Below are 13,482 nucleotides of genomic sequence, written 5' to 3'. Positions count from 1 at the left end.
AGACCTTACTGCTCTCTACAACTAACTGAAAGGAGGTTGTAGCCAGGTGGGTGTCGGTCTCTTCTCCCAAGTCACAAGTGATAGAACAAGAAGAAACGGCTTCAAGTTGTGCCAGGGGAGGTTTAGATTGGATGTTGGGAAAAATTTCTTCAACAAAAGGGTTGTCAAGCATTGGAACAGGCTGCCCAGGGAAGTGGTTGAGTCACCATCCCTGGAGGTATTTAAAAGACATGTAGATGTGACGCTTAGGGGCATGGTTTAGTGGTGGACTTGGCAGTGCTAGGTTAATGGTTGGACTTGATGATCTTAAAGGTCTTTTCCAACCTAAACGATTCTATGAACTTAGCAGAAATCCTAATTATTACTGACAGTCATTGAACTAGTGTCAACTGCTAAGTACTTGTAAAGTTCAGTATCTGCTGTACAAGCTCTGAGACAAGGAATTGTGTTGGTTCTGGCCTAGCTTGTATACTGATAGTGTGGAAATTCTGCTCTGATCTACTGAGACAAGACTTTGATTCCAAATCCTACTGAAGAAAGGGCAAGATTTAAAAAAAAAAAAGTTACTAAAGAAGAAATGTGGACATAAGAGCAATGACATAGAAACTGATTGCAGGACAAAGAGGTCTAGGGGTAAGAGTGAATAAGCCATGTGAGAGCTCTGTAAGAGCTCAGGGAATCTGAAGAACAAAGGAAGGAAATAATTGAAGACAAAGCAGAGGAAAAATGAAAGATGACACTGGAACTACTTTTCAAAACAGTTCCAAAGCCACTTTTCTCACACCCTAACTTTAAGCCAACAGGTTGCAGTCCATTGCATGCAGAAGAAGCAGGGTCTAAATCTACTGACAGGCTGGGAGCAAAGAGCTGACTGAAGTGTTGTATGTTCCCCCTTCTCCCTTCACATTTCTCTTCTGATCCTGGAAGAAGCAGCTCTTGCTAGATAACAATGACTCTGATAATTGCAGCAGCACCTTACTCGTGGATCACATACCACGTTATCCAATATGCCATGTAGTACAGCTACCTGGTCTACCTCTAACAGGAGCTCTGGTAGGCTCTGAGCCTTCCCTCGTGGCTCTGGTCTGCAGTTTTGTATACCATGTCTTGAATTTAGCGCTAATCGGTGCTGTGTTACAGTTATTACAGAATTTACACATTTTCAAAAGAAGAGATACCGTCAGACGAATCACATTCTAAGGGGCAAATTGGATGTAGTTCAGTTAAGGTTATTGGACTAAGGGAAAGAATAGTATAAGCCAGGTAAACTGCAACTCCTATGAAGCAGGGCAGCACAGTAAGGGAACACAGGTGATAGTGCAGTTACTGTTGTAAGAATCTCAGAAAAATATTTAGCTTATTGAGGGGATGAGTTGAGAAAAGCCATGGAATTGTATAAACTTGCATGTAATCAAGTGATGATGTTGCCTTAGTTAGCCTTTGTTTGGCTATGTGCAGAGTAAGAAGAGTTCCCCAAGATGCTTATTTACTGTGGTAAACATACTGATATGTTTGAGGAGGAGGCCCCTGTAAAATTAAGTTCATGCTATCTCCAGATGGAGATTGTTTCCATATGGTGCAAAGAGCAAAAACAGACTTTCAATTCTTTTCCAGTCATTGGTGTCTTACCTAATGATTCACCTTGGGGTAGGATGTGTTTGACTTGAAAAAGGTGATTTCCTAAGTTAGAGTTCACCTGTGGAGCCCCTCAGATGGGCTTGCAGGAAGTCAGGGTTAAGAAGCTGGAATAAGGTTGGTTGTATTTTGGTTTGGGTGGGTTATTTTCTGTTTTTCCAAGAAATGGGGAATGAAATATCTGCTTGACTTATTGAAGTCAGAAATATACACATGATAAGACTAGTGAATTAGTTTTAAAACTACCTTTTTTATTATTTGTTCAATGCTATGATAACTAGCATAGCATACTATATTACTGTAGTAAACAGCTTCCTTTGTATAGGCTTTGTTTCTGAACTCGCCAGCATGCAGATCTGTCACAGATGCATGATGGCTGTTCCCCTTCCTGTTTGGCATCACTGCAGGTGGCAAGCCAGCCAACAAATCTCCTGTAATTACAGAAACTTCCCTGTTGTTTGGAGAAGTGGTAAGAGAACATTTTTGCATCCAAATGCCAGCCTTATATAATTCCACATTTAAATGTGAAGGTAACTGCTGAAGTCGTAAAATAGCTCTACTTTATCTAAATTCTGTATCTTGTTGCTTTCTTTGTGATCCAGTCTTAAAATGGTATTAATACAATATTCAGCTTTGGCAATGGATGAAGTACTATACAGGGTAAGAATCAGTTTCGCTCATGATAAAAAAGCTCTTGCTCCACAAGGGATTCAAGCATAAAGTCTCAGTCGTTCAGATGACACTGTCATTTTACTCCTTAGTTTACTAGCATCACTACCCATTAGTTAATTTGGCTTTATTTGAAGCCTATTTTATTGAAGGAAAATACTTGCTGCTGTAGAAACCTCACAAGAGTGAGAATATAAAGAGAAGTTAGATGTCAGATTGCAATCAGAAATGCTGGGAACTAGAGATTTTGTATTTCCATCTGTAGATGAGTTACAGTTTCATTAAGTCTACAGAAATATCCTAAATCAAATAAGAACAAAAAAAATCTGTGTTTATGTTCTCCCTTAAACGTCAATAAAGGACTGAATTTTACTTTTTCATCAGATCCCTAAAACTGAAAAAAAATCACAAGATAGTATTTTTACTTATGGAATATCTCTATATCGCTTCAGTACAGTCTATTTTCTGGAACATTTCAAACGAGGAAAATTTTCTGTGTATGTATCATTTGGATTGTCTGTTTATGATATTGCTGTCACTACTTCATGTTATAAATTATTAGCCCAGATTTAGAGCAATTCCTAGAGGAAGTCTTAGAGCTTGTCTGACAGCAAATATAGGCCTCTAGGTATGCTTTGTAATAAAATCAGGCTGCTTGTTACGGGTTTTGGGGCTTGTTTGTTCAGATTCAAAGTTTTAAATGATAATTAACTCTTTATCTTTGGTGATCTTAGTGTGTTTTTATGAGCTGGAATCTAGCCTTAGCTATATAAAGTAGGCAAGAGTGAGCAATCAGTAGCTTTGCTTAGGGCATCATAATGGCAAATATGTCAGAATCAACAGAGATGAAATATAAAATCTGTAACAGTCCTACCAAGTGACAGCTAAAACAAATACTGAGACAGGTGTCCACTAAAGTGTCTAAACACTTGGCATCACCTGAAGTCAGACATTATGTTCTGTTGTTGCTGGTAACTTCTGTTTATATAAGAGTATTTTCATACAAAAATTGCAATTAATTGGGAATTCACCCAGAGTGTAATGCTGACATGTTACCACAAGGAATACCTTTCACAGTCACCTTTTTCTGCTGTTGTATCGTGCTGGACCTGTGAGTAGCATCTTAAGATTTTCCTCCGGCATGTTGGCACATTTCCTCTTGTGGAAGCCCGTTGCAACAGCACTGTATATTCGTGGCAATGGTTTCATGACCGGGCTTTGCGTGTTGTGAGTAGTTTTTAGTGAACACTGTTATTTGGACCTGCTGAGTTTATGCATTTCATTTGTATCATAACTTAATGTTCATATTTATCAGGTAGAAATACCTAACTGCTTTAGTGCTCATTTACCATCTTCTTATAAGCGCTGCTTTAAGCTACTTCTAACTGGGTGCTACTACAATACTGCCAGATGAAATCTGCTTAGCAGTTGCAACCCAGCTCCTCTCCTCCCTCTACAATTTTACTGTAGCAGGTTTCAACAGCTCTAAATGGGTGAGTGTAGCTTTGGATTCCTTTGTGACAGGAGCATCATGGCAAATTTTTGTTCAGAGATCAGTGGATCCATCTGCATTAGTTTCTCGGTGAGCCACCCTGGGCTTCGCACAAAGCTGTGTATCCAGCCCTTCCCAGGTACGTGGTGCTGTGCACCCTCAAGGGGCAGGCGTTGGCTGCTGAAGCTGAGTGCACCTGCCACGGTTTGAAAACACCGTCATTCAAGCTGCCAGTCAGTCATCTTGTCTGACAGCTAGCAGCTAGCCAGACACTGTATACAAAATCAAAACAGTCTTCTCCCAGAAAGCCTGCCCTGAATTCTGAATACTTTGGTGATTGCTTCGCTGCAGTAGCAATAAGGAAACTGTCCTCACTGCTAATTGATATTATGAGGGCGGTGTACGCAGAGATACAACAGCTGTGAAATGAGAGTCTTTTTGCTTTGGATTGTAGGCTTCGTGTTAGTTTTTAATCCAGTGAATAAACACAGAACTGAGAGAGGAAGGGAAAAAAGTGTTTGCCCTTTTCTCAGGCACAAAATAGCAAGAGAGCAGGGAGTTTTCAAGTTGCCTGTCTTTTGCCAGTACATAATGCTTTTTTTGTTTTCTTTGAATGTGTAGCCTTCCCAGGGGCAATGCTTTTACTCTGCAGCACCATGGTACCTCTGCTGGCCTTTGGTGCACCGCGAGGTAATCCGTCCAGTACAGGCATTTCTATCCTTATCTCTGTTATACTGTGGAACAGTACAGGCATAATAATTTTGGTCTTTTTTTTTTGTCTTCTATTTTATTTAATGTTTGTTTTGTCAGATTGTTTCAGAGACTTTAAATCCCATAGTGAACACATCACCTGTTAGCAATGATCTGATAATGCTGTGAACATAAATATTGACCCTTTCCATTGAGTTTGGACCAGAAGTCATATTCTTTCTTGTATTTGGAATTTAAGCAGATGGAGAATGTTTTCAGGTGAGAGAAGTCTTCTGTTTTTTGGAAAGCTTTAACGATCAGGTATTTTTGCCCTTTCTATCGTTGTTTTACTGGGATGTCTCATCATAGATGCTGATCTTGCTTTTAACAGTAAAAAAAACGCAGAGAAACTTCATTAATGATCTGTGGAAGTACCTTGGTGTGAAGGCAGAATAACTTGAGTTGGATATTTTCATATTATGGAATATATTGGTGCTGTGCTGCTTTCCAGCATGGCCAGCAGGTGGGGAAAGTGAAAAAGCTGCAGAGAAGCAACTCCAGCAGCAGCTGCATATCCCCGGGTTCAGCGAGTCCTGGGGCTGCTTCTCCAGCACTGGGGAAGGTGGGCTGGTGGCTGTGTTGCATTTTGTTAGACGTTGTAGGCAGTTTGTTCTTGCATTATTCCTCTAGGGTATTCCTGTATTTTTCCCTTGAAAAGATAACCTGCATTTACTTCTCTCTAGGATCTTCCTTTTGTATAAATATAACTGCCTAAGTGAAGTAACTGAAGTATATTACAAGTAAGTGGTGTTATTTTGATAATTGCCCTGATTAGATGAAAGAAACTAGATTATTTCAAGTCATTTCTTGGCAATCTGAAATGCAAATTATTACTAAGAAGCTGGATATTTAAGTAATGTTGCACCTTTGTTGGTTTTTCTTTCCTCTGACATGTTGCTTTCTTTTCTAAAAATGCCTGTGGTGTTCTGGGTCTTGCAGTGGATGGGAAAAGAAGGGCAGTTTTTGCCAACTCTCCTCTTCTGGTAAGTTAGAAGGTCTTGAATTGTCCTGATACCTCCCGATAAATAGAGAGAGACGTCACAATCTTTCCTTTTCAAAGGCTTCTTGGAATCTCTGTACCTGTAGTGGCCAAAACAACAAACCAGAAAAATGCTGGACATTGGTACAAATTAGTGTCTCCTACGAGTCCTTATGTGAAGATGTGTATTTATGGAACAGTTAAGTGCCTTTGTGAACTCATTCTTTTTTTTCTCGCTCAGTCAACTTTTGGAGGTAAAATGACCATTGCAATAGGAGAAGGTGTTTAAAGATATTTATGAACTTCATGCCCTCAAAAGAGTAGTATAAAACTAAACGAGTAGCTAACTACTAAACTCCAGGTGTCTCAGTAAAAATAATAGACTTGCCGGTTTGCTTACAGATATTCAGCCAGAAAGGGTGATCAGCAAGATGCTGGCTGAGCACAGCCCAAGTTACCTTGTTAAAGCGTGTCTCAGGCACGTAATTACTGGTAGCTCAACTTACTGCATAAGAGAGCTTGTCATCTTTCTTGCTCTTTGCCACCAGATATTTAACATCAATTTGCATCTGAGACAGAGCTTGCAAAGCTGACTTGCGTGGTGTCTCAGTCACTGAAACACTCCCTCTGTTTAAATAGTAATGCTTTCCTCAGAAAATATTTATTCTTTGCATTTATTTGGAGTTCCTTCAGGTTGTACTCCCATGGTTTGTTTCTTTCTTTGATGATACTTTGTCATGTTGTATTGCTGCTAAGGCTCATAGAGAGATTAGGAAGCAGTAATGTCATGATGAGAGTGAAAGAAAATGGGTGACATTGATGTTGGCTACCATAAGAACAGCCAACCAAGCAGTAGCAGTCCTTCTCCCGGGCAATCAGAGAAGGAACTTCCACAGACAGCAATTTAGCAAAACTCCGGAGAAAGAGTGACTTCTGAGTAGAGAGATTCTAACTTTAATAGTAATAAAAAATCCTTTAAGCCAGTATAAATGACACTTGATGGTCATTAAAGAAAGTTCCAGTGCTGATCTATCACTGCCAACCTGGAGACAGGTTCATGGAGCCATACTTCAGCGCATCATGATTGGAATCTGCTCCTTGGTCATTGCTTTGACCTCAGGGCGGAGGTACCTTCACAGCTGGACAGGAAGCCCCACCGCTCCCGTGCCTCACTTATTTACAGCCAGCTTCTGGTATTATGGAAAAAGGGCAAATCACCTCTTTTCTCCTCTGGGTCCAGAAAAGGACCCTTTATTAAGGCCCTGCAAAGGCAATGAGCTATTTTCTGTTAACTTCTTTGAGATCAAGCCTTGATGCAGGTTCAGGTTCCTTTGAACATCTTTGCTGCCATTACTCATCTATCACAGCACTCCACCTCTACACTTCAGTAGATTATGGGCTTAATTTTGTAAAATCCAGACATGTTTTGTAATTTTGTCAACAGGTAATCAGCTTTGGCTGGAAATACTATTCTTAAATGTGTGCACTTAGTGGGAAATTGCTTTTTATGTGTGTTTCCTCCACAAATGATGACTGTCAATGTTTAATCAGCGACGGAACAGAATCTGGCAGCTTCACACCATTTTGATGAATAGGGGACTGATGTTTCTGATTAAAGAAACAGGGTATGCCCCAGCTAGTTCTTTGAAGTACTTTCCTCTGTAGATCATTGTTAGACCTTCCATAGGGTCAGGATAAGTTTGCTGCTCTTTGCACAGGGACTAATTTCTGCCAAGCATTGTGACATTTTACAGATAGCAATGTCTACATCTGTGGAGAGTAAAACAGGGAATCAGCTGTATGTTCTTGGCAGCAAAACCTATAGGTTGCATTTCCTCCAAGTGGGTGTTGAAGAGAAAGGGAGGTAAGATAGATCCCAGTAGGAGAGCACAACCAAAGGTGTTTTGAAGAGGATGAAAAGCAGGATTGCACTTGTATTCCTTGGATCTTTCTGAAAGAAATAATTACTGCCTACATTGCACAGTATAGGTCCACAGGAGTAGTTCTGGTTGCTGGCTGGATGACACTGAACATAGATTGCACTTTTTGTTACTGTATATGTCAACCATCTCAGCATTTTCCCCTAGCAAGTGGAAGGTGTGCAGGCAGGGATGAGATCTGTGTGTGCTCGGTTCTTTTTAAGACTTTCTTTAGCATAAGTCAAGCAGCTTTGAACAATTCTTTGACTCATTAACTGTCAAAAGCAAATGTAGACAGGAGGCGTAAAACTGTTTCTTTCAGAAAAGACTATAGCGGCAATGTAGTCCTCCTCCATATGGAAGCATTCTCCACATGAATCCAGGCTTATACCTAAGCAAGCACTGACACATTACACAACATATTTATATGGCAGGGAAATAGATAAAAAACAACTCAGTTGCCTAAACACAAAGTGCCATCTGAGATGCTGTTGCCTCATCTCATCTCCTGGTATTTCACCAGGTCTCCAGCTACTGGCCCAGGGGAATATAGGGCCTCCGTTAGGTCCTTTATTATGATATCAGCCTTGTGTGAATATATCATCTGTCCTAGGATATCTCAAGTGGCACAAGATACTTATGTTTAGACTAATGAATTAAGCCCGCGTAGATGAAAATAGCATTAAGTTTGTTCCTAGCTGGCTGAAATACAACCTCTAGAGACGCGTTAAACCTGAAGGATGCATTAAGAATCCTTACGCACAAGTTGCTAGTCTTAGGAATCCTAATCTGTAATTTTTTTATAAAATGTGGGTGATGGAATAAAGTTTATGCTTAGTACGTTTTCAGACTATGCCACATGGAAGATACTGTGAGCTCTTATGGAGTGGATGGTGGTAAATGAGTGCTTAAAATGGAGAAGGTAAGAGTTCTTAATGCAAATTTTGACAACTGTATTAATAACAAGAATGAATAATTAAAGGTGGGGATGAGCAAAAATGGGTGAATGACTTCAGTTAAATGTGCAGTTTTTCATGAGATGGTTAGAATCACTACGTGTGTGAATACTTCAGGTCAGAAGCAGGATTAGTTCAGTACTAAAACATGTTATGTAGGTAGGTTTTAAATGCATAGTGCAGTGGTATGTATATTATGAAAGAGGAAACTGGATCTTACAATCTTTGATTTTTGAGCTTTGGTATAGCGAGTCCCAAGGTGGCTGTATAGCCAGGAGTATGCCAACGTTGTGCTAGGTCTTACATTCCTTGAATAAAATTATTCTGATGAGAACTGAGTTTTAGCTAGAAAGGACAGTCCCTGGCTGGCAGGAGGCAGTTTCTGCAGGAAGAATGAAAGGGAGAGAGACAATTATAATTCAAAATGATCTTGATTAATTGCATAAGTGATTTGAAATCAGTGAGATGAAATCCAGTAAGTTCAAGTGCTAAAAACATGGGGAGAGATGTGTGTTTGTAGGCAGGGAGGGGGCATTATTAATATGACATGGGGAGTTACTGACTGGGTGATGGTATTATAATGGATCACAAACTGAATAGGGGTCAATAGTGTTTACTGCAAAAGAGGGGTAAATCTAATTCTGGGATTTATGAACGGGAAGATGATGCATAGGAAGCAGGAGGTGAGACCACAGGTGAAGTAGAAGGTCCAGTTCTGTACACCGTGACTTGTACATACATTAAAAGAAGGCCACAGGAGATCCATAAAAAATACTAGCTATTTAAAGATCAAAGGGCATGATCTTCGGGTGATATAAATCACTTCAGGCTCAATAACTCCCAAAGAACTAAGCTGATTCACACCAGCTGAGGAGCTGATTAAAAGAGTTATTTTTTAAATTTTCTTTCTAATCTAACCTTAACAGTGGCAATTTACATTAACTTCTCGGTGCCATCAAGTTTTCCCCAAGGCTTACAGGAAAGAATTATTTGCATGTCATAATTTTAACTCTCTCTCTCTTTTCTTTCATTTTTATTTTAAACTGAGCTATAGATTTTTTTCAGTTTCTATTTTAGCATTATTTAAAAATGAACACAGTTAAAATGGAAAAAAGGAAGTACTTTTTAAATACAAGGCACAATTAACCTCTGAACCCTACTGTCTCTTGATATCATTGCTGCCAGAAGCTTAATAGGATCAAAAAAGGGTAATAGATAATGCGAAAATCTCCTGACATATTAGAGGAGATTAAAATGAAAAAGACTTTAGGAATAAAAAAGGACATAAAGCTACATGCTTCAGGACATAAGATAGTCTTTATATATCTGAATGGAGGAAGCTGGTTTCTCAAAGAGCATGTTGTCCTATAGTTGCTCTTAATGGGCTTGTCTTACTTTGAAACATCTCCTGTTACCCCTTGTCAGATGGAGGATACTGAAGCAGATGGACACAGGTCTCAACGAGTCTGGCAATCATACTTTTTCCTAATTCGAATTCTGTGCAGAATTCTGTGCAAAATTCTGTGCTCGTGCAGCTAACCTCTTAGTGACGTGTAAAGGGGACTTGAAAGGCTATTTAAAAAACCAGCAAAGGCAAGCTTCTTTTTTTTGTCTGTGTATTCATGTCTGTCTGCATATTCATATCATATTCATCCTCACCACCATGTTGTTTCAACATCCTTTATGTACCTATGTGTTTAATTATCGGAGGCTGGATCAGTGGGATGAAGAAAGGTTTCTCCAAGAGTTGATCTAGGAAAAGGTGAAGCAATGAAGAAGAGCAACAAAGGAAGAATGTAAAAGCATTGATTGGGTACTTAGGGACAAAATTATAGATGACAAAGCCCAGCTGCAGCTAAAACTAGCAGGGAACATTAAAGACTGTAAGAATGGATTCCAAAAACATGCTAGCTACCAAAGGAAGTTTAGGAAAAAAATGTGTTGGTGAATGAGAGCCTAGTGATAGACAATGGGGAGAAAACCAAAATTCTCAAGACCTTTTTTCCCTCACTGTTCATAGGCAAGCTTGCTCCCCAACTTCTGCAGTTTGGGAAGGAGATGGCAACCAACAGGGGGGAGCAACAGGTTAGAGACTACTCAGAAAGTATGGATTTCTTAAAGTCTGTGGGGGTGGTTGGGAGTCACCTGAGGGTGCTGGTGTGGTGACTATGAGGCTGCTGTCTGTCCTTTATCAAAACTCAGTCAAAGAAGCAAGATTGGGTACCCCCACCCTGCGTTTGTAATGGATGACTTTCTCGGCAAAGGTTTGCACTAGTCTGCTTGCGTGGATCCTGAACTGAGTTGATTTAATACCATGATTAATTTTTCGTAGTTCTTTTCTTCCCCCAAGCCTACGTACTGCTCTTTGGATTTGTCAGTGACTCATTCCTAATAGCCTAACGCTGTTGGAGCTATATTCTAGTGACAAGATATGTGAGCTTTGGTTGATTTCTAACATTGGGTAGATCTAGGAAATGTTATCTTTTGAAGGGAGAAACTGGATTTTCACTCTTACTGGCTTTTTATGGTCATCCTCCTTAGATCCTTCCTTAGAATTAACAGATTACTATAACAGTTGAATAGCCCAAAATGGGATGCTGAGGAGAGATTTTACTCCTGCACTTTTTAACATGCAAGCTAAACATCAGATGGGGGGTGTTTCTGATGTAATCTGGGCCTTACGGAAACAAGAAGCGGTTAACTGAGTTGGACTATTTGGTTGAATTAATAGAGCCTATAGGCATTTAAAACCTTTTCATAGCTCCTTTCATACTTTCCTGGAAAGCCTTTTCCAAGCCACTTGAACAGCATCACAAAATCTTTTTGCAGCATCTTGCAACTATTTGAGGAATATGTTCAGGCTTCTTCTAGGTTGTGTGAAAATCATGTCTGACAAAACCTTGATTTTGGGAATTGCATCTTTTCCCGTGAGACTGAGCCAAAACAATGTGCCTACAATGATTTATATTAATAGAGGATCTGGCCTAATATGTCTATTTCTGGCATACACAGAGTAGAGGCTGTTTGTCCTTTATGCTGTAGTCTGACTGTTGTCTTTGCTTAACACTCTCTGCAAATAAATGCCCCAAACCAGAGAAAAGAATGGGCTGAGCTGAAGAAAGCGAACCTTCTGTTTCCATTTCAAGTGTTAGTTTAAAGGTTTAAAAATTTTGTAAATGTCACAGTTTTTCTTTTTGTGATCCTTAGCTCAATGGGAAGAGTCTTCAGATAGCAATGAGCTTCAAGCTGGATCCCTATTACCTTTGATTGCTTGTTCATTAAGCTACAATAGATTGATAGAACTAAGGGCTGTAAAAGGTCTGTGACTTTCTTCCAAAGATGTACTCTGTCTTGATTTGAAGATCTCGATGCTTAATCACTCTTGCAGTTGAAACTTAGTCTTGTTTCCAATTTGAATTTGTTCAACTTGACCTGTCTACCACTGCTGCTTGGTTTGCCTCTGCTTGATTACAAATCCTGCTCTGACTCAGCATCCTTGTAGGTCTCCTCTTGAGAAGGTAGGCAATATAAGCTTTTAATTCTTTCATGTTTGTGTCTCTTCAGTTTTGTGCCATGATTTTCCAAATGTGGACACCAGAATTGGAAGCAGTATTTCTGTTTCAGTGCTATCAATAAACTCACTGAAGTCAAATCTTACTTTTCCCAGGTTCATCTACTGAAGGAACATATTAATGTTTCCTGTGTCTTCATAGCACTCAGAGACTAATGATAAAATAATTCCATTTATAATTTGTTTGTCCATTTTAACCCTAGATTAATTTTAAGTCACCGCTTTGCCAATATACCCTCCATTCTGTAGGTATGATTTGCACTTTTCTTTCTAGATGTATAAAGTGAATGTGATTTTTATTAAAATATTTTGTGGGCTTAATTGTTTCATATGCTGAATTACTTCAGATCATCCTCTATAACTGTTCTGTCTTTGCTCTTTATCATTCTGTCTGTTTTTGTCATCTGTAATTGTTGTAAGATTGCATTAGCCTTATTTCAAAATCATTTATGAAAATGTTATGTATTCCGAAGTCCAGTGCTAACCCTGAGGAATCATATTAAAATTACTTGGGTTCCGTGGTGTTTTCCCTTTTCTGACTATTTCTAGAGATACGTGCGCCATTTTTTAATTCACTTAATGTGTGCTTTATTAATAATGTATAGTGTTAATTTTTAGATCAGATTATCATATGCTTATGCATGTCAAATGCCTTATAAAAGTCTAAATATAGCCTCACAATTACCATTTTTTAAAGAAAATTGTGTCCTCATAATTAAATAAGATTTGGTCAATAAGATCTGCTTTCTGTAAAATCATCATCGCTGGCTGTAATTATATTCCAGCACTTATTTTTTAATTGATAAACTGATAAAAGATTTAATTGAGAATTTGCCCATGTTACATTAATTGGCTTGTAGTCATGCTGACTGTCCTACTTACCTTTCTTGAAGGTATGTGCACCAATTAGCAATCTTCTGAATTTGTTAAAAATATACAGCAGAGGCAGATATCTCCTCAGGTAGCTGTAGCACGTCACTGACATGTAAGAAAAATTTTGAACATGTCATCAAAATATTTTATCATTGAAAAAGGCTAATCTGGAGAAATTATTTTTGTCATAGGAGACCTTTTTTATTTTAATACTGTTTTCAATGGAAGAAAAAAAAAAAGAACCAAAATACTATTAGTAGTTAACGTGTTGCTTAATACCAGCTTAACCAAAGCATCTCCTCCTCTAAATGAAATCCTTTGTCCTGTGTAAATAAAGAACATTAAATATAGTTTACAGCAAATCACTGGTGAAAGCAAGATGACAAAACATGGAGCAGGAGGATGATATAATTATTATTTTTGTCTGTATTTTCATGCCCCTTCGAAGTCAAATCAACCTGCATGTAATTGAAATTCCGAGCGTGTGTCCTTGATTCAAGGGTAGATTGAGCATCTGGTAAGAATGGCAACCTCAGTCTTTGTATTGGCAGAAAATAAAGCTGAATCTACTTTAACCAGAAAGGGGCAGTGAAAATCAACAGGTTACGACTGAGAACTAAAGTGAAAGCAGGGAGAAA

The sequence above is a fragment of the Aptenodytes patagonicus genome, chromosome 4 (genome assembly GCF_965638725.1).
Source record: "Aptenodytes patagonicus chromosome 4, bAptPat1.pri.cur, whole genome shotgun sequence".
NCBI lineage: Eukaryota > Metazoa > Chordata > Aves > Sphenisciformes > Spheniscidae > Aptenodytes > Aptenodytes patagonicus.
The sequence above is the reverse complement of the archived record's forward strand: the minus strand, read 5'-3'. Positions refer to the sequence as shown.